At 56.4% G+C, this 19,747-nt stretch overlaps 1 protein-coding gene across 1 annotated transcript in view; it reads left to right on the top strand.

Moving 5' to 3' along the window:
* INPP5D (inositol polyphosphate-5-phosphatase D) overlaps positions 1-19,747 on the top strand; it is a 108,329-nt gene that overhangs the window by 13,279 nt on the left and 75,303 nt on the right. The window lies entirely within an intron of this gene.

Genomic DNA, 19,747 nt, shown 5'->3' with positions numbered 1-19,747 from the left:
CGGAGCCCCGACAGGAAGGCCCGGCTGAGCCTGTTTCTCTCCTAGAGGTTCCGGGGGGGCGGGGCGGGGAGGGCTCTGCAGGGAGGCTGGCGCCACCAGGTGCCCCTGCTCTGGGACCTGATGGAGCAGACAGGAGGGGCGTTGTTTGTATTTGTGGGTGTGCAGGGGGGGCTGTGGTACAAGGACCCGGTGACGGAGGAAAGTCAGCCACTGTGGCGCGTCGGTCACTTCCTTCAGTGGCTGAACGGGGCGAGGGTCAGGGGACCCGGAAGGAGAGAAGGAGGGGAACTTGCAGGAGAATAGACCGGACTTTCCAGGGGGCTAGGCGGTTGCCCAGTGAGCACGAGATGGGACCTTTCCATCGGCAGAGACCTGTTTGTTGCACCGTGTGAAGGGCAACTGTGGGGAACCTGTTAAACGTTAGGGAAAAGCTAGCCTGCGCCACTCCAGGTGGGGAAGACCACCCTACGCCCAGCTGGTGTGACAAACACCAGGGCTGAGTGACCACAGCACATGACAGCTGAGTGACGTGGAGGCCAGGGGAGCTATTTTTGTCAGGCTGCGTTAAGAGAGCGGGGCGGGGGAGAGGGGCAGAAGGTGGAGGTGACACTGTCAGTGGGGGCAGAGGGGGCACATGCAGATCTCTGGGCTGTGGAGACAGGCACCCACAGGCCGAGCGCACCCATGCGGCGACCAGAGCAGCCAGGCGAGCCACCAGTGGGGACACCGTGTCATGGAGGAGCAGCCATGGGGTCCTGTGGGGTTTAGTGGAAAAGAAAGTGAGGGTGGAAGGGACACTATCGCCGATTCTACGTGTGAAGAGGGTGATGCGTTTTGTGCAGGACTAAGAGGCAGTGGTGCAGACAGAGCCGGACTCCAGGTCAGGGCGGCGGGCGGGTCCCCGGGGCCCAAGGCGCTGGAGATGTATCAAGAGGGAGAAACTGTTTCATAGAATTCCTCTGGCGAGACTACATCTGGGGATCGGAGGGGTCGCTTGGATCAGTGGGCCACTTGGGACAGCGAGGAGGTCCAGGAGGGTCCCGTGAGCCAACCCAGGTGTCACCTGGGGCCTGGGGCCGAGTGCTGCGCGGCTCCCACGGGAGGTGCAAGTGCGGGCTCCAGCGGGATCGCTCCACCCCATCGGGGTCGGGCTGAGCACCGCTTCTGGCTTCTCTGTGCCTGCTGTCCCGGCCCCCGCTCCAGTGTCCGGAGCGCATCCATTTCCATGTGCTCAGCCAGTCCAGGTGCCTGCGTGACTCAGTCTGGTCACCAGAAACAAGCACTGGCCACCAGGTGCACGGCGGTCCTTCCAAGCACGCCGTGGCTGCCCACCGTTCAGACGGGGGTCTCTCGTGTGGGCGCCTCACCCTGCCGGGGACGTGGCCGCGGGGGCGGGCGGGGGGCCCTGCGTGGGGCAGGCCGTGGGCCCCAACGGCCTCCACGCTACCTTCCACGTCTAGGACTGCGTGGGCTTTCTCGGGGTGGCATCCCTGACAGGCGCTTTGCTGAAAGGAGTCTGAACTCTCTTAAGTTAAAAGTGGGTCGGTGCGTTTGATCTTTTCCCCCTTGTGGTTTGTTCTTTTCCTTCAAAGTGAAGAAGACTTGAAGTATGACTTGGCCTTAAGCTGGAAAAGACGTGACTTTGCGGCTTCCTGTCTAGAGTGTGCACCCGGGGAGGACTTGTGGATGGGAGACTGTGTCTGCCGTCTGTCTCCTCTCGGGTCCACTCGTCCTGTGGCCCTGGGAGTCGCAGCCAGTCCTGCAGCAGCTGCAGAATTGGGGGCATCCCTGAGTTAGGGGGGATCGCAAAGAACAGAGACTCCCCTTGGCTAACGCATGTAAGGGGCAGGCGGCCTTTGCGGAGATGCACAGGGCGAGTGGGGAGAAGGCCTGGGACCCGGACCCGGAGGGCGCGGGGTGGGTGCTCTGTGCGATTCTCCTCTCCCACTGGCAGACTCACTTCTCGGTTCCCCGTCCCCAGAGGGAGGCTGGTTGGCAACCCCCCAACGGCTTTTTCTGCGTGGGCCACGTGCAGGCCACGGGTCTGCGTACAAACAGGCTGTCTTGAAGCAGGTGCCCGCCCACCCCCTGGCCCTGGGGGTCGAGCTGTGGGGACAGAGGGTTGTTCCCTGAGGCCCACACTCAGCCAGGGTGACAGGCAGGCGGGTTCCCTGCGAGAGCTGTGGCCCTGCGGGGACGTGTCTGCCCCTCACCCCAGCACTGGGTCTGTGACCGCCTCGGTGGCCGACCCCGAGTAACCAACCAGGGACAGGGAGCTGTGGGGCCTGGGTCGCCCGAGGAAGCGTCCCCCACCGAGGTGCACCGCCCTGTAAGAACACAGCACCCCCCTGAAGTAAGGAGAGTGGATTTCTCCCCGAAGCAGATGGCAGCAGGGGCACAGCGAGACGGAGGTCGGAGGGCGCTTCGCCGGGGCCGCCGGTGGTGCCGACGCGAGTTCCTCTTTTCTTGTTGAGACGAAACCTCGTACCGTTTTCTCAGCTGAGCCAGTTTCTAAATAACTCATCCCTCACCTCCGAGTCTGCGAGGGCCACCAAAGACAACGCGGCTCCCCAGATAAGAAAGAACCCAGCGGCCTGAACCGCTGCCAAGTGCAGCACCCAAAGGCTTTCGTCGCTTTCTTATGTTAATTACCTCCGCTCTTCTCACGGGGGCTTCCCGGCCCGCCCGCCGGGTGAGAACCTGGGAGCCGCTGCATCCTGCACCCTCGCGCTCTGCAGAGCGGCCTCCGCGCAAGGGGGTTCCCCCTTTTCGGTTAGGAAGAGGAGGGTCCTGACCCTCGGTGACTTTATTCTCCTTCTACCTTCGCAGATCTACGAAAAATCAGAGGTGGGTGGGGAAGCTGTACACTGACTTCAGGCAAACCCTGCTTTAAGGATGGATGGAGCGGAGGCCTGCAGGAGGTGGTGGAGCCCACACCAGGTCTCCAGGCCTCCCCGCAGGGGTGTCCGCACCTGGCCGGGTGTTGGGTCCCCTGGGGAAGGGCGCACGCACTCTGCCCCAGGAGCGCAGGGAGGTAGGGCAACGTAGCCTGTCAAGGAGAGGGGCCCCTTGTCCTTCCCACGGAGAAGGTGACATTTGATCACGGGGGCATCGGTCCTTGTGGTAAGCTGGTAGGGACCTGGGACCGAGGCAGCCCCCTGCGCGCCCAGCTGGGGCAGTTGCAGATGTTGCCAGCTGTAGGTGTGGCCTTGGGTGAGGTCGCAAGTCCGCCGGAAAGTGGCAGTCACCCACGTGCCTCCCAGAACCCGTGTGACAGACCCAGCGCAGGCGGGTGGTCGGCATGCGGGGCCGCTGTCTTGGTTGTCCGCGACAAGGAGCAGGCGTCCAGCAAACCGTCTCGTCTGCTAACCCGTGTACGTGGGGTCTGCCGTGTGCGCAGGTGAGGGGAAGGAGCGATGGGGGAACCTGGGATGGAGAGAGAGAGGGAGGGAGAGAGACAATGGAGGGGGGGGGAAGAAAAGAACAGTGGAAAATACAGAGGAGGGGGGGCCAGAGGAAAGTCAGAGAGGAAGAAGAAGTGAAGGGAGACGAGGGAGGAGGGGAGTGCGTGAGGGTCATGGGGGTCGGGGGCAGTGCTGACAGAGCGATGGAAAGGGGCGTGGGGCGAGGAGACCCAGAGAAGGGGGGTGGGGCGGGGCGGGGGGCGGGCAATGCTCTGGAGGATTTGAGGCGGCCGCACCTGGGGCGGCAGACTCTGTGGCCGTCACACTCCCTCGCACCCTGCGCTGCGGGTTTCTGCGTCTCCGTGCCTGGGCAGCGTGCGGTGGTGTGAAGCTGTTGTTCGGCAGCTGCCTCGATCCTCGGGCCTGGAGAACCTTCTAGCCCGGGGGCCGAGACGGGACGTGAGCAGCCAGTCCACGGGGGTGGCAGTGCCCTGCAGTCCGGGTGAGGCCAGAAAGGCAGCCCCACCCGCCCCTCTGGCCTGAGCGTCCCACATGGGGTGGGGGGCGGGGAACAGGGTTGCTTGTCAAACCTGACCTCTTCCCTGACCCGGAACAGGGCAGTGACCCCGAGCGGGAATGCCGAGTCCAGGACCAGCTGTCGCGCTCCCACTGCCCGTTGAAATGACCTTCCCGGGGAGACTCAGGACAGTTTGCAGCCCCGATGGGCCAGCGGGAGGGTGGTTGAAGGGAGGCCTCGGGGCTGGCGAAGCGGCCTGCGGGCCTGTCCCGGAACTGGCCGCCCCACACCCAGGGTCTCAGTCCCCGTGAGTGGGGCCCTCTGAGAAGTGGGGCCCCTGCCCCCCCAAGTCACCAAGGCTCCATTCCTACCAGCCTTCCACCCCGGTTTTTTTCCCCTGACATCCTTCCGACCCAGAAGAACAGAGCAGCCAGGGCTCTGACTGTTGGAGTGAAGACAGGACCCTCTGCACAGGCTTTACCGCCAGTGGGGGATCGGGGGAGGGGGTGAGACTCTCTGACTCACGCTCTCAGCGTCCCCACCCCCACCCCGACCCCTGACTATGACACCCGGCCCCGAGGCGCGAGCCGCTCGGGTGAGCCACTCGTGACTCAGTTCCTGTCCCCTGACGGTGGCTGTTACGTAGCTCTGGGCAGTGTGGCTTCCAGAGAGAGACGAGAAAACAACTTTCTGCAGGCCGTTCCGTCACAGGGCTCCGGCGGGTAAACGGCTCAGCCATTGTTATGAAGCTCAGGAAGAGCGTGGCGGCTGTGACTGTGCCCAGTGGTCACCGAGTGAGGCGCAGACTCCGCCGGAGCCGCCGGGGGGAGGATGTGGTGCTAGCTAGCGCACACTTCCTGGCGTTGCACAAGCGGGGACAGGAGAGGCTCGGGCGACAGACGCCACGCAGGGCCAGGGCGGCCACGCAGGGCTGCAGGGCGTGGCGGGGGCAGGGGACCCGGCGGGGGGCCCCTGGTGGCCCAGCTGTCCCTGATGCCATGACTGCCATTTCCGGTGTCTGCATTTTTATTTTATTTTATTTTATATTTTATTTATTTTATTTTTTATATTTTATTTTACTTTATTTTATATTGTATTCATTTTATTTTTTATGTTTATTTTATTTTATTTTGTTTTATATTCTATTTTACTTTATTTTATTTTATATTGTATTCATTTTATTTTTTATGTTTATTTTATTTTATTTTTATTTATCTTTATTTATTTTTTATATTTTATTTTATATTTTATTTTTATTTTATTTTATTTTAATCCTGCATCCTGCTGTGGACCACAGGCAGGTCTGTGGTCCAAGCTTCTGGGTGTCTCCAAACGGCTTCCAGTCTCCGCCTTCACACTCCAAAGGGAACTGGGTGGAGATAAACTCCCTGGGAGCCAGGCTGTCCCTCAGACCCCACCCAGGTGTCGTTCCGCTGCCTCGAGAACCTGAACGACGCGAACAACCCCAGATCGGAGCGCCAGCGCCGGGCTGGTGCCGTTTCCACCGCTGGGAGCCGGTTTTTCCCCTTTTCTGCTCAGAAGCCAGGGGGCTGGGGGTGCAGGGGGGATTCTTTTCTGCCCCTGTCATTCCTGGAAGGTGTTCAGCCTGTTTGCTTTGCAAACTGGGGTCTTTCTTCGGCCCTTGGGTCCTTCTTGGGTCTTTCCTTCCCTCTGTCTTTGTGCATATCTCCTTCTGGTCCCCGGGTGCCACCTCTGCCTCCCAATGGCTGTCTTGACTCTCCCCCCACCCCGGCCTCCCCTGCAGTCATCTCGTCCCTGGCCCACCTCGCCCCAGGACCTGGGCCCGTTTCCTGTTTGTCGCCCACAGCAGATCTCCCCCGAGGTCTGCACTGGCTGTGGTTGGTGGGTTTAGGCACAGGGCGAGGAGGCCGCTGTGACCCGTGAGATGTGACGGGGGAATTCTGCGGGGCCTCTGGTGAAGGTCTGTTGGTCTTGGATGACGTGGTCCCTTGTCAACCTGTGGAAGCTGTCCTAGGACATGATTGCTGGGGCTGCTGCCGCCATCTTGCAGTCAGGAGGGCAGTGGCCGGAGAGTGAGGCCAATACACAGAAGGCAGAGCAGGAAGACGGAATGAACCTGCGTCCTCAATGATGCCACTGAATTAACCGAACGGAATGAACCGGCCTGGTCGCGGCGCTGTCCCCGGACTTCCTGTTTGTGAGGGGTTTGAGTCCTTTTTTGTTCAAGGAGCTGAATTTGGGTTTTCTGTTACCTGCAGTTCAAAGTATCCTGATGTGTGAAGGTTTGGACTACCCCGTGGGGATTTATTCTTAACCACCTGACTTTATATACTTAATACTACTGTTTACTCTCTGTCCCAGAACGGTTCTGGGTATGTGGTGGGCACTCAATGAATATTTACTGAATGATTCAATTCCGCTGCCCCCATAAGAAGTTATTGGGTTGGGTGAAAAGTCCATTATATTTTTTTCCATAAGATAGCTCCAGTAGTGCTTAGTTGTCTTTAACTTCATTCAAAAACAGTTTTGTTAGATTGTACCGTGACAGCTGTCCTATCAGTGTGCCTTTAAAAAAAATCAAAATTGGTAAATTTTTGTGCAGCCATTTTAACCTTGAACATGGAAGATACACAACATTTTTGGCGTGTTCTTCGTTATTTGTGCAGTGTACGGACAAGGTGCTGTGACTGATCAGACGTGTCAGAAGTGGTTTGCAAAAGCTTCTCGGTGCCCCTGACACTGCGGCCAAACAGCTCTGTGCCGCGGGCTGTCTCACATGTCAGAAGGTGTTCAGCCGCACCCCGGCCTGTCCCCACTGGGAGCTGATAGCGAGAGACAGCCGACACACTCAAAGTAGCCGAATCGATAAAGTTACTGGCAAAAACGAAAAGTGTGTCTTGTTTTACAGAAACAGAGTAACAGGCACGTTGGCCGGCCCGGTAGAAAGCTCTGCGTGTTGCGTTTAAAGTCACGGCTTGCTGTCCTAAGTCTCGGTGTGCCTTCTCCCCCGGCCTCCCGCGCCTGCCGTGTCTGCCGGCTCGTGGCCCTGCTCCCGCCCCTTGGCCGATGTCCTCTGCGTCCCTCGCCGGGCGCTCTGGCCCGCAGTCTCGGTTTTGCCGTCACTCCCTCCAGCATGGGCTTCAATGCCGACATCGCCTTTTTCCCCTGGGGGTCAGCCCGCCTCACGCGGCCCGTCGCCCTCTGTAACTGGTCCTGCCGCCTGCTGTCTTCCTTGCGGGCTTGGCTCCCGCGTCCTAGAGGCCTTGCCTTTGCACGTCCCCGGGAGGGTGTCCGCTGCTCCCCGGCCTGGTTCACGCAAAGCGTTTTCAGGGGCTCCTTTCCTCTCTGAAACATCGGGACGGCGCTGGTCCTTCTCACGTCAGGGGGTTTCCGGGGCCAGAGCGGTGGTTTACATGAAGCACACACAGGGCAGCGTCTGACACGTGGCTTAGGGAAGAATTGGGTCACGGTTGATGCACGCACCTTTTTTTTTTAAGATTTTTATTTATTTATTTTTTAGAGAGGGAAGGGGGGGAGAAAGAGAGAGAGAGAGAAACATCAATGTGCAGTTGCTGGGGGCCGTGGCCTGCAACCCAGGCATGTGCCCTGACTGGGAATCGAACCTGTGATGCTTTGGTTTGCAGCCCATGCTCAATCCACTGAACTACGCCAGCCAGGGCTGCACGTGCCTTTTCATCGGGCCCGCGTGCCCCCAGCTTTGAAGGACTGGGGAAGACAGAGAGGCAGATGTCGGGGCAGGGGCTGGCGCCCAGGGAGGCAGCCGTGAGAGAGACCTCGAGGGTGCCAGAGGGGCCCAAGGGAGGGCCCCAGGCCTGGGACCCACCTGGTCACCCCTTCCCTTCACTGCTCTCACGTACGGAGCCCTATCAGCAGCCAGACCCTGGCCCTATGAGGTTTAACCGAGTCCTGTGAAGGACGCATTGTCATCGTTCTCACCTGAAATACAAGGGAGCTCAGGCTCAGATGGGGTCACATGGTTTGCTGGGTTCACACAACTAGTCAGTGACCAACTACAGATGTCATTTGACCGGCTGTGCTGCAGCTTAAGGGTCAGACGACGCGTCCCCTCCTTGGCTCAGTCACCGAGGTGCCTAGCAGCCTGGGCCCCCTGGCTAGACGGTGGATGCCACGTTGAGTCCGACGCTGCCGTCATGTCCAGCTACTGGCCTTTGCTTCTCCAGCCACAGAAGGGTGGGCCCAGCTGTGGGCCCAGCTGCAAGCTGCACGGCCTTTGGGCCATTAGCCTCCAGGAATGAGGCTCCGATGGCCCTGCTCTCAAGCCAAGTCCAGCCAGGGTCACCGCTGTGTCTCCTGACCGTGCCCCCTGCCGGGCAGCACGACTTAGCTCAGAGGTTCCCACAGCCGCCTGCCCATCCGCTCAGTCCCTCGGCAAACACCAGCTGGGCCCTGGTGGGACGGTCGTCACCCTCACAGACACGGTCCTTGCCCCGAGGGACATTCCGTGGGGACACCGAAGACAGGCAGTTATTACCGTTGTTCACCGTGAGCCCCGATCTGTAGAGCCCGAAGCAGAGGCGATCGGTTGGTCGTGTATACACAGAGATTCACCGGAAGGCAGCGGGGGTTCCCAAAGCCGCTCCATTCCCCGCAGTTCCCCGGGAGGCTGGAGGCCCATCCCAGGGTCTGCCTGTCTCTCGGCCGTATGTGGCTCGGGGGACAAGGTTCTGAAATCCTGAAATGAAGAAATATGTTTTCTAAAATCCGGTGTCTCTGCCTGACCAGTGTGGCTCAGTGGGTTGGGCACCATTTGCAAGGCGAAAGGACACCGGGTTGATTCCCGGTCGGGGTACGTGCCTGGCTGGCAGGCCAGGTCCCCGGTTGGGGAGCTAACGAGAGGCAGTGGATCCAAGTGTCTCTCCCTCTCCTTCTCCTTCTCTAAAAATAAGTAAGTAAATAAATAACTGACAAAACCTTAAAAAGAATAAAATACAGTGTCCCTGACAAATGTCCACTCTGCAGACTCTAAGAGGCCTTAGCCCCTCATCCTGGGACCAGGGCAGAACATGAGGACACGGTCCCAGGCTTTAAGGAGGGAAACCAGGCGTGCAAACAGGTCGATTTAAGGGTTACTCAGGAGTCTGCAAGGAAGGCCATTGGCTGTGAGGGGGACCAGACAGTAGAACGGCTCTCTCTTCCTGAGAAGGCATTGACGAGGTAGTCCCCCCATGAACTTGAAACTGCCCCCTGCCCCAGGACCTTTGCACTTGCTCTGACCCCCGCCGAGGGCTCTGACGCCCAGATCACCCTGTGGCTGACTCCCAGGCCTCCCCATCGAACGAAAGTCGTGCCCTGCCCCGCCGCACCCCACAGTCGTTCTCCATGACACGCCTGTTTAGTTTTCTTCACGGCCATAGCACCGTCTGCCATGATACTTGGTTTCCCTTTGCCACCGTAGCAAATTACCGCATGTATAGTGGTTTAAAAACAACACAGCCCTGACCGGTGTGGCTCTGTTGGTTAGGCGTTGTACTGCAAGGCAGAAGGTTGCCTGTTCGATTCCCGGTCAGGGCACACGCCTGGGTGGTGGGTTCGCTCCGCAGCCCAGTGAGAGGCAATGGATTGGTGTTTCTCTGGTGCATCAGCGTTTCTCTCCCTCTCTTTCTTCCTCCCTTCTCCTCGCTCTAAAAATAAATAAATAAAATCTTTAAAATTTTTTTTAAAATAAAAACAACACAAATACATCGTCTTACAATTCTGGGGGCCGAAAGTCCCCCGTGGGTCGCCCTGGTTAAATCAGGTGCCGGCAGGGCTATGATCCTCTCTGGAGGCTCAGGGCAAGTCTGTTTTCTTGCCTTTTCCAGCGTCAAGGGGCCGCCTGAATTCCTCGGCTCCCGCGGGACCCCTGTCTCCATCTTCAGAGCCGGCAACGGCGCTCAGAGCTCCTCACCAGGCCGTCTGCTGGGCCTGACTGTCCGCCTCCCTCTTTCCCTTGTGAGGGGCCCTCAGGATTAGAGCAGGCCCACCGACGTAATTCAGGGTGCTCTCCCTATCTCCAGGTGGGTGCGTCAGCACCTTCAATTCCCTCTGCACCTCGGTGCCCCCACTCCTTGTGACAAGCCGTGTAGGAAAGTCCCGGGGACCAGGTTACAATGGTCTTTGAGGTGGGTCATTGCTCCGCCCACCACGGCGACTCCTGTTACGTATCGACTCAGTCTTCTGTTGTCTGTCTTCACCGTGAGGGTGGAAGGCCCCAGGGAGCTCAGGCCTTGTCAGTGTTGCTCACCGCTGTATCTGCAGCTCCTACAAGAGCACCTGGCACACAGTAGGTGCTCAGTAAACATTGGCTAAATGGCAGAAGGAAGGGGTAAATTTGTAATGTGAGCAAGGGGGGAAAGGGCCTCCCTTTCTTTGCCTCTGAACGGAGGGCGGTGGACCGGAGCCCTCCAAACGCCTTGTTGCTCCAAGATGCTACGACTCCTTCTGGAACAGTGACATCGGCCAAGGCTTAGGAGGGGGCTGTCCAGGGTGGCTGTGTCATCATCGGCTCGGCTCCGAGGGGTCGGGCACAGTGACTGCAGCAGGGACGGGGCCGGGGTGAAGTGAGGGCAGCGGGAGAGTTTGGGGGCGAGCTGCACCGTTCATGGGGGACCGCCCCAGGCTTCCTCGCCCCCGAGGCTGCTCCCCCCAGGCGGGGGACTCGGAGCTTGTCTGCCAGCTGTCACTGCTGTCTCTGCCAGACGACCTCGGGAGTTTCAAGAAAAGAAGCAAGCTGCTGGAAGGCATCACGGGGCTATGTAATTAAGGATAAAAATATCCCCGTAGGCTCCTGCGGAGGGGGCCCGGAGGAGGCTCCTGTTCGGGCCCCACTGGAACTGCGTGGGTCTCCGAAAGCCGATCAGCGCGGGGCTGTGGTATCGGGGAGCCCGCGCGGCGGTCAGCACGGTCTGTGGTTCCGGTCTGGAAGGGGAGGCGCCGCTGTCGCCTTGGTCTGGGGGGAGAGAAAAGGAGAAATGGAAACAGCAAAGGAGAAGACGAGCTTCCCCCCCTGCCTGTGTCAGAGGGAAACGGCTCTTTTATTTATTAATTTTTTTTCGTGTTGTCATGTTCTTCGGCTAATCCCTCCCCCTTCGTTCATCCAGTCCCCCTCCCCCGTCCCCTCTGACAGCTGTCGGTCTGCGCCATGGGTCCCTGCCCGTGTTTCTGTTTTGTGCGTCGGCTTAGGAAGATGGCTCTCGCAGAAAGCAAATGCTGAATACTGGAGGGGGAGGAGGATGTAGACTCCTGGCAGCACCCCCCCACCCCCCACCCGCCTCCTCCTCTTCGGTCCGGGTTGAACCAGGCCGCGGAGCCTCGGGGCCAGGACTGGCTCCGGCCCCCAGGTGCCCAAGGAAGCCTCTCCTCTGTGCCCTCCCCGCCCCCACCCCCTGCACCCCTCTGCACCCCTCAGCCCTGCCCCCTGCCCTGCACCTACAAGGGTGTATTCCTGCCGGCCTGGGTGAACAAATTTTGACCCCGTGATGAAAATGGTTACACAGGAAGGAGCAGAAAGATCAAACAGCAAGTCCGGAGAGAAATGGGGAAACAGGCCCATTTCCGCGGTCTGAGCGCGGCCCAGGGCCCGCTCTGCGCGCAGCCCGGCGCGGCCCTCCGAATTACCCTCCAGGCTAACGCGTCTTTCTTCCTTTCTTTAAAAATATATATATATATATATATTAGGAAGGATGACTGCAGATCAATCTTTGTCGTTTCTGCTTTTTCTCTCAGGAAGGCAGTCAGCAAGGGTGAGGAAGTTCAAATCGAAAATACAAAACAGAACTAAACCCTCCCCCCCCGCGCCGCCCGCTGCCGAAACTCGCCTCGCTTCTCAGGGCCTTGTCAGCATAAATTTAACTTCAGAGCCGGCGAGGTTTTCACCATCTTAAAAATAGTCCGGGAGGCTTTATGTTGAGCACCCGGGCGCTCTCGGAGGCGTCTGCACAGGTCAGCGGCGGCCCTCGGGTGTCTGGGGCAGCGAGGACCCGCCGAAACTCGGCAAGTGCAGCGCCGGCCGGCCGGTCGGCGAGCACGAACTTGACCCCATTCCTAATGCGCTGTGACTCCCTTTCAAAGTCAGTGGGTGGAGGTGGCCCACGGATTCGAACCTCCAGCCACGAAAGAAATGGTCCCGGGGCGTGGCGTGCGGCGTGGGGACTGTCGTGAATGCTATACCGTGTTGTGCATCTGAACGGCGTGGAGAGAGTCGGTCTTGCGCGTTCCCATCCCCAAGAAGAGATGCCGTGCCACGGCGCGGCGGCGGTGGTGGGTGTCACCCAGACGTCCGGTGGCGATTCTCCCGCTGTACATGAATATCATCAGATCGTTAGGTCGTACGCCTGAAGCCGATGCGATAGTACGTGGCAATGGCATCTCAACGTTTTTTAATGTGAAAAAAGAGCTACTGGGAACGTTGCCTAGAAACAGGTAGGGGTAACGATATTAACAACAGCATCCGCGCTCGGAGCCCTAGGCCGCGCAGAGCTCCCTGCACCGTCAGTCCCGGGGGCGGCGTCAGGCCGCGGGCCCCGGCAGAGCTCAGCGATGCGCGAGAGCCGGGTGGTGCGGCAGCCCCGGCCCCCTCGGCCGCCGGGCACTTGGGGAACAGCGAGCGTGACCTGAGGTGTGCGAGGGGTCAGAAACGCACCAGGCTGCAAAGACTTGGTACAGAAGAGGAAGAAGAGGAGGAGAAAGAAAAAAAAAAAAGATGATAATACAGCTTTATTTTTAATTGCAGATTAAACTCCTAATATTTCAGATATATTGGATTACATAACATATATTCACCAAGTTCATTGCACCTGGCTTTTAAAAACTTTTAAAAATGTGGCTCCGAGAACATTTTCACTCACATGTGACGCCCCCGTCATTTTCACGCTGCACGGCGCTGCTCTGGGCTCTGGGGACGCAGAGTGTGGTCCGCGACCCCCAGGGCGAGGGCGAGGGCGGGGGCGGGGCCTGTCCAACTCGCAGAGAGTTGGGCCCCCGACGCGCACGGATTCGGAATCGGCACTCACTTGAGACCTTCCAGTGATCTGTGTGCTCGTTCAGGTCTGAAGACCGCGTGGAGGTGGGGCAAGAGGCTCACACACACGGAGGGAGGGGGCACCCACGGGGGCGACCGCTCCAAAGAGCAGACTGCCCATATCCACGCCCATCTGTGGCGTCTGGGCCCCGAGCTGAGCGCCCCCCAGGAATGTGTCCGGCGGGTCCCACGGGCTGAGATCATCCGTCCGGGAGCCTTCACTGCGGCCTCCTTCAGACTGGGGACCAGCCAGCATCAATGAGGAGCCTAAACGGGATTAATAGGAAACTTAAGTGCACAGGGATGTGGCCGGTGGAAGCCGCAGCAACTGTGGAGAAAATTAGGACAAAGCTGCGTGTCATAAGCCGGACACATCTCCAAGTTTTAGAGGAAAAGTTGTCGTGGGGAGAACACTCTGTAAAGTACGTGACTGCCTATAACCACGGTGCCGCATGCCTAAAACTGAGACCAAGGCATGTTGGATGTCGGCTGTAATTGAACAGGAAAATGTAACAGATCAATACACACCCGCCAAAATAAACACTGCATTGGAAAACGGGGGAGGCGATGGGATGACACTGCAGCCTGAGAGTCTGCAGGGGTTTTGTTTGGTAGGGGAGAGTGTGGACACAAGGTTGCCCGCGCGTCAGAGTGACAGGGACGGTGTCGGAGAAGCCGGTAACCGTGGGGGAGAGTGGGGGTTGCCCGAGGGGGCACCCTTTCTGCTTTCCAATGCACACCCTTTCCGGACCGTTTGAGTTTTTTTAAACCATGGCTGAGCTATAACTTATACAATAGCTTTTTCTGTTTCACATCTCACCCCTTGTCTTTCTTGAAGAATTATTATAACAGGAAATGGGGTTCAGACGTCGTAGGGATAAGGTTGCTGGAGTTTGAGGTCCCAGCCCGGAGCCCCAGCAGGCAAGGTTGGGAATGAGCCTTTGACCCCGTTTGAAAAGGGTTGGGGTGCGGGGCTGGGAGTTTGGACTCCGCCCTGCGGACAGCAGGGAGCATTGCTTGCCATGGGGATTGTCTTTAATGGAGGTGAAATTCATACAGCATCAAAGTAACCATTTAAAAATGAACGACCTGTGGCATTTAGTATGTTCCCTTCCTGAACACTTTCGTCTCTCCAGAATAAGCGGCCATACCCACGTAATAATAATTTAAAATTAGTTTCATAAAAAATTACCTTTTATTCCCCATGCCCCTCTGGGAAAGGCGTATGTGTTCAATTTAAATCCCCCAAGGCAAAAACTGGGTGTTGGGGGTGATTTCTCTTTTGTCTGTTTTTTAAAAAATCTGTTGTTATTTAAAGCTCTGGTTTGCAGGGGCGGGGGGAAGGGATGGTACAACCACAGGAGTAGGGTAGTCCCCCCACCAGGCAGGCCGGCTGGCAGTGCTCCCTGTGGGGCAGGGTGACATGATGGGTGCCGAGGCCAGGCCCCTTCTGGGAGGACGGCAGCTGTGCTCGCAACAGTTTCGCCTGTTTACTTTCTTTCTCGTTTTCCTCTTTTATTTTTGGCTTTTCAGCCAAAGTGAGAGATGAATATGCTTTTTAAAAGCGTCGGCACAGCACAGAAGCGCAGAGAGTAGAGAGTGAAAGCCTGCCCCCGTGCCCTCACCAGCCCGCGCCCCCTCCTGCCTGCGTTTACACAGAGACGTGAGCCTGTGCGAATACACGTATTTCAAAAAATAAACGGGGTGAGCTGTACACAGGGCCCTGTAACTTCCTCTCTCCCCACAGCGACCCGTCTTTCGGGTCTTTCCGAGTCGGGTCACTCTGCTCTGTGCTTTCCTGGAGGGGCGGGAAGAAGACCATTTTATTTTATTTTTCAATTGAGATGTAACGGACGCAGAATGTATGGGTGTTGAGTGTACAGCGCGGTGATTTGCTGTACGGGGATCTATGGCGAACCGATCAGCACAGGAAGTCTGGTTAACATCCAGTGCCACATGGTCACCCGTGCTTTTTTCTCGTGACGAGAACTTTCAAGACTCTTAGCGACTTTCAAATATACAACAGAGCATTATAAACTATAGACTTTTTAAAAAAGATTTTATTTTATTTATTTTTAGAGAGGGAAGGGAGGAAGAAAGAGAGAGAGAAAGAAACATCAATATGCAGTTGCTGGGGGTCATAGCCTGCAACCCAGGCATGTGCCCTGACTGGGAATCGAACCTGTGATGCTTTGGTTCGCAGCCCACACTCAATCCACTGAGCTACGCCAGCCAGGGTAACTTTAGACTTTTAACAGTCATGTTTTAACTTTGTGCTTAACTGTCACACAAACAGTTCACCGTCCAGCTCCAGGTGGGACAATTAGACAATTTTCCCTTTTCCCCCCTCCCTTGCTACTGCAACAAGCAAGGTCCGTGTGCGCCTCTGCTGTCTTCCAGACGACCCGTCACTGGGCCGCAGGGAGGCAGGTGTTTACCGCAGGCGCTGTCCCACCACCCCGCCCAAGCCCCTGCAATGATCGTCACCCCCTGGTGTCCCTCGGCGCCCACCGCGTCCCCACGTCGGCTCCTAACCGACACGATCGGTGTGATTTCCACCCAACGGTGGGGCGAGATGCAGGAGCCCAGTACTTGACGCCACACCCCCCTCTGTTGAAACGAGGATGAGCTTGTTGTCGTGCGTGCATTGGCCACTGGTGTTTCTTTACCTGCGAGCTGCCTCCTTGCCTTCCTTGTCCGTTGGCTTCCCCTTTTAAAAATCTGATTTTTTCCAAAAAAGCTCTTCATATGCTTGGCACGTTAATTTTTTGGTTACTTATGCTATAAATATTTTCTCCCAGTCTGTCACTTTTAAGGAGATTTGTTTATGGTTCATCTGTCATGTGGAAGTTTACAAGTTTTCTAGAGTCAAGTGTTTTTATTTATGGGTTCTGGGTTTTGTGAGTCACTCATCTCAATTATTATTTATCCAGGGAAAATTAGCCATGCTGTAGATATTCCACATTCAACAGTCCACCCTTTTCCCATTGATTCAAAATGCCGTCACGCCGCATGCTAAATTCCCACACAGTCCCAATCCGATTGTGGGCGCGCTCTGCTCCACAGACCGGAGACCCTTCCCGGCCCCAGGTCCGTCCTGCCGTCCTCCCGGGGCATCGCCGCGTCTGCCCCCACCCCGCAGACCTGACCTGGTTGTTGTTCCCTTTACTCCTCGCTGGTTTCCACACGTTCTTCTTCCGGGTGAATTTTATAGTCAGTTTGTAAAGCAGTGCCCTAAAAATTACAGTTGGAATCTTTTTTGAAGATTATACGTATTTATTTTTAGAGAGAGGGGAAGGGAGGGATAAAGGGAGGGAGAGAAACACCCATCGGCTGCCCCTCACACGCACTCAGACTGGGAATCGACCCCACAACCCAGGCATGTGCCCTGACTGGGAATCAAAACGGCGACCTTTCGCTTCGCAGGATGACGGCCAACCCACTGAGCCACACCGGTCAGGGCTATGGTGGAATTGTTATGTATTTACATGGAGTTTATGGGTTAATTAGAAGATCACGCATATTTTTATAGGATTGAGCTCTATAGTATTGGAGAACATGGCATTGCTCTCAATTTATTGGGGCATTCTTTTGTATGTCTTAAATTTTCTTCATATTGTTGTTTGTTTTTTAATTTTTATTTATTGATTTTTAAAGTGAGAAGAAGGGGGTGGAGAGAGAGAGAAACATCGATTTGTCGTTCACTTATTTATGCATTCATTGGCTGTTCTCGTGGTGCCCTGACCAGGGATCGAACCTGCAACCTTGGTGTACCGGGTCGGCACTCTAACCAGCTGAGCGGCCCAGCCAGGGCCCCATATAATCCTTGCATCCGCCCTGTTCCTGGGTGTGGAGTACTTTTAGCAACTTCGGCAAACAGAATTCACAACGTTTTCTAATCGGCTTGTGTTGGTGTCCAAGAAAGTCATGGTCTTGGGAGGCGCTCTTACCTATCTTTCTGAGTTATCTCACCATTTGTCATCTTTTTTTTTTATTTTTATTTTTTTTTTATTTTTAGAGAGGGAAGGGAGGGAGAAAGAGAGAAACGTCAATGTGTGGTTGCTGGAAGTCATGGCCTGCAACCTAGGCATGTGCCCTGACTGGGAATCGAACCTGCGACATTTTGGTTCGCAGCCTGAGCTCAATCCACTGAGCTACACCAGCCAGGGCCATCTTTTTTTTTTTTTTTTATGTATTCTGGCTTCTCTAGGTACAATGACCTTGTGGTCTGCAAATAATGATAGATTTGTTTCTTCTCAATGCAACTGGTTTGGGGAGAGGGAGGGATAAGTGTTGGTTTGTTCCGCGCCAGCTGGCACCGCGGTGCAGTGATGGGGTTCGTGGCGCTGGCGCTTGTTGTCTTGTTTCTGATGCGCAAGATGCTTCCGCTCTGCGAGGCGGATGCAACCAAAGCAGGGAGTGAAATGAGTGCGCCAAGGAGACGCGCATCAACTAAACGGCGCCCTCCCTGGAGCGGCGGAGCGGCTGGGACACGAACAGTGCCTTCTCCCTGCGCTACCCTGTCGCTCCAGGTTGTTGAGCTCCGTTTCGCTTTGGCTCTCTGCCTGTCGCCCAGCGTATCTGAGATGCCCCTAGCTGTGGCAGCCACACAGGGGTGAGTCCGCCTCCTGGAACCGAAGCCGAGTCACAGGTGGGAGAGGGAGGACCCGTCAGCGCCAGAAACCTACATCCGGGCTGGCGGGAGGCGGTCTCATCCCGGCCCGTGTCCGGCCATGTGGTTCCTAGCAGAAATCACAGAGGAGTATCACAAAAACGCTTTGCTGAGATTTTTGTGTTTTATAACAAAGATCACAAAAGTGTAGCCCCTGTGTTGGATTTGGTGTTCTGTTTGCCTGACATATGTTTTTGGGTTTTTTGTTTTGTTTTGTTTTGTTTTGTTTTTTCAAAATTATGAACCAGTTAAAAGCATTTCCTAAAATTCAGAGATTTTACATAATATTCTGAATTTTCAGCTGCCCTGGAAAAAGTTCAACATCTGGTAACCTATAGGACCCCATGGTGATGGGACAGAGTTGAGTGGAAACCGCCTTGTTTCAATGAGGCATTTGTCTTCAATGTGCCACAGTCCCCACCTCCCCCTACTGCCTCACTCCCATCTCGTCCCGCTGGTTTACATCAGCCGCCTGGCCTCTGTAGGCAGCTGAGCAGTAATTTCAATCATGTGCCACAAACGATCCGATTCACCAGGCTAGCAAACATGCATGGACCTTCTACTATGTAAATAAAATTTAAAAAAAAACAGGTTCATCTGATTTGGTCTGTGCCCCGTGAGCTCCTGCTTGTTCCTAGGATGGTTATTGGCTTCGGCACACCTTACAAACCACGCTCAGTAACCTGATCCAGGATCCTGCCTGGGGTGGGCACAGTGCACCCTAAACGGTAAACTGCAGAAGAACCAGCGTACCCATTGTGAAAGCCACAGCTTCCTGGGCGCCCTCAGCCACCCCGCCCCCTCTCTCTCCGCTCCTCGCCCAGTCGTGAGCACCCTGTGGCTGAGCTCCCTCACCCGGACCCCTCCTCCTCCTCCTCCTCCTCCCGGGGCACGAGGCCGGGACCCTTAGAGCAGGTGTAGGCACTCCCCTCTGCTGTCCGGGGTTTCGGTCCCATGAGAGCAGTGCCGTTATCACTTCCTCTGAGCAGCAGGAGCCTGCAAACGGTGGCTCTCGGTTCCTCTGCAGGGCACGTGTTTTCCAGAAGCCGCACGTCCACTGCTGATAACCTGACCTGCACCGCTCTCCCCTGGAGGTCGAGGGGGAGCCCTGCTGGGCAGCTGGGCCACTCGCATCTGTCACACCAGCTTGCCAGCCAGAACACTTGGCTGTGGTCCCTTTTCAGCTTCTCGTGGTCGCAGACAATTGCCACCTGCCCGTGCAGGCAGGCAGGAAGCTTCCCGTTTCGATCTAGGACTTTTGTTATCGCTCAGTGAAGAAGCGTTTTCCCGAACCAAACAGCAACCCCCTCCTCATTCCCCGCAATGAATCATTAACCAGCTTGCATCAACGGAATTTTTTCCTGACCGGTGTTGCTTCTGCAGACGGGGGGGGGGGGGGGCCCTGCAGAGAGAAAGGCATGGGGACAGGAGCAGGCCTATAGGTACTGGAGGGACGATTTTGCCCGGGGGGGGGGGCGGGGTAGGTGTTTTGACAACCAGTTCCCTAGGGAAGAGAGCAAGGCCCGATGGGCTGTGGTTGCCACTTTCTGTGGTGTAAATACTCTCGCCATGGCCCCACCGTGGCGGCCACATTTAAGAACCAGCACTGGGTGTTCCGGAAAAGTCGGGTTTGGGGCCAGGACAGGTTGGCAGAAGCTGGCACGAGCCAGCGGCAGCAGCAGCAGCTCCCACTGGCCTGGGTGTTGGAAACTCACAGGTACTGCTGCCCCCCCCAGGGGGGGCGGGGGGGCGGAGTCTGCGAGCCGTGGGGACTGCCGGTGTCTTTATTAGAGACTCTGGCGGCTCATTAGCAGTCAGGCACATTAATAATCGCTTCTGTTTGACTTAGAGGCTTTTAAATCCCCCAACCCTTCCTTGTCCGTTATTTCAATTCCGTTTTTCCCATTCCTTTTATCACATTTGGAGAGGATTTTTTCCACACAGGACTCTTCTTCTACCTAATTTTCCACTCCTCTGAGCATCAATGTTTTTAATCTGAAAAATAAGGATCGATAATACATTAGCATATTCAACACGCAGCAGGTGCTCTGTGATGACCGTGACCCTTCCTGACTGAGAGCCATGCCCTGGACTTGAATGAGCTCATTTAAACTCTGGGCAGAGCTGGCCTT

The sequence above is a fragment of the Phyllostomus hastatus genome, unplaced genomic scaffold (genome assembly GCF_019186645.2).
Source record: "Phyllostomus hastatus isolate PE091 unplaced genomic scaffold, TTU_PhHast_1.1 phas_contig_477, whole genome shotgun sequence".
NCBI lineage: Eukaryota > Metazoa > Chordata > Mammalia > Chiroptera > Phyllostomidae > Phyllostomus > Phyllostomus hastatus.
This window is presented reverse-complemented; position numbering and strand designations above follow the sequence as displayed.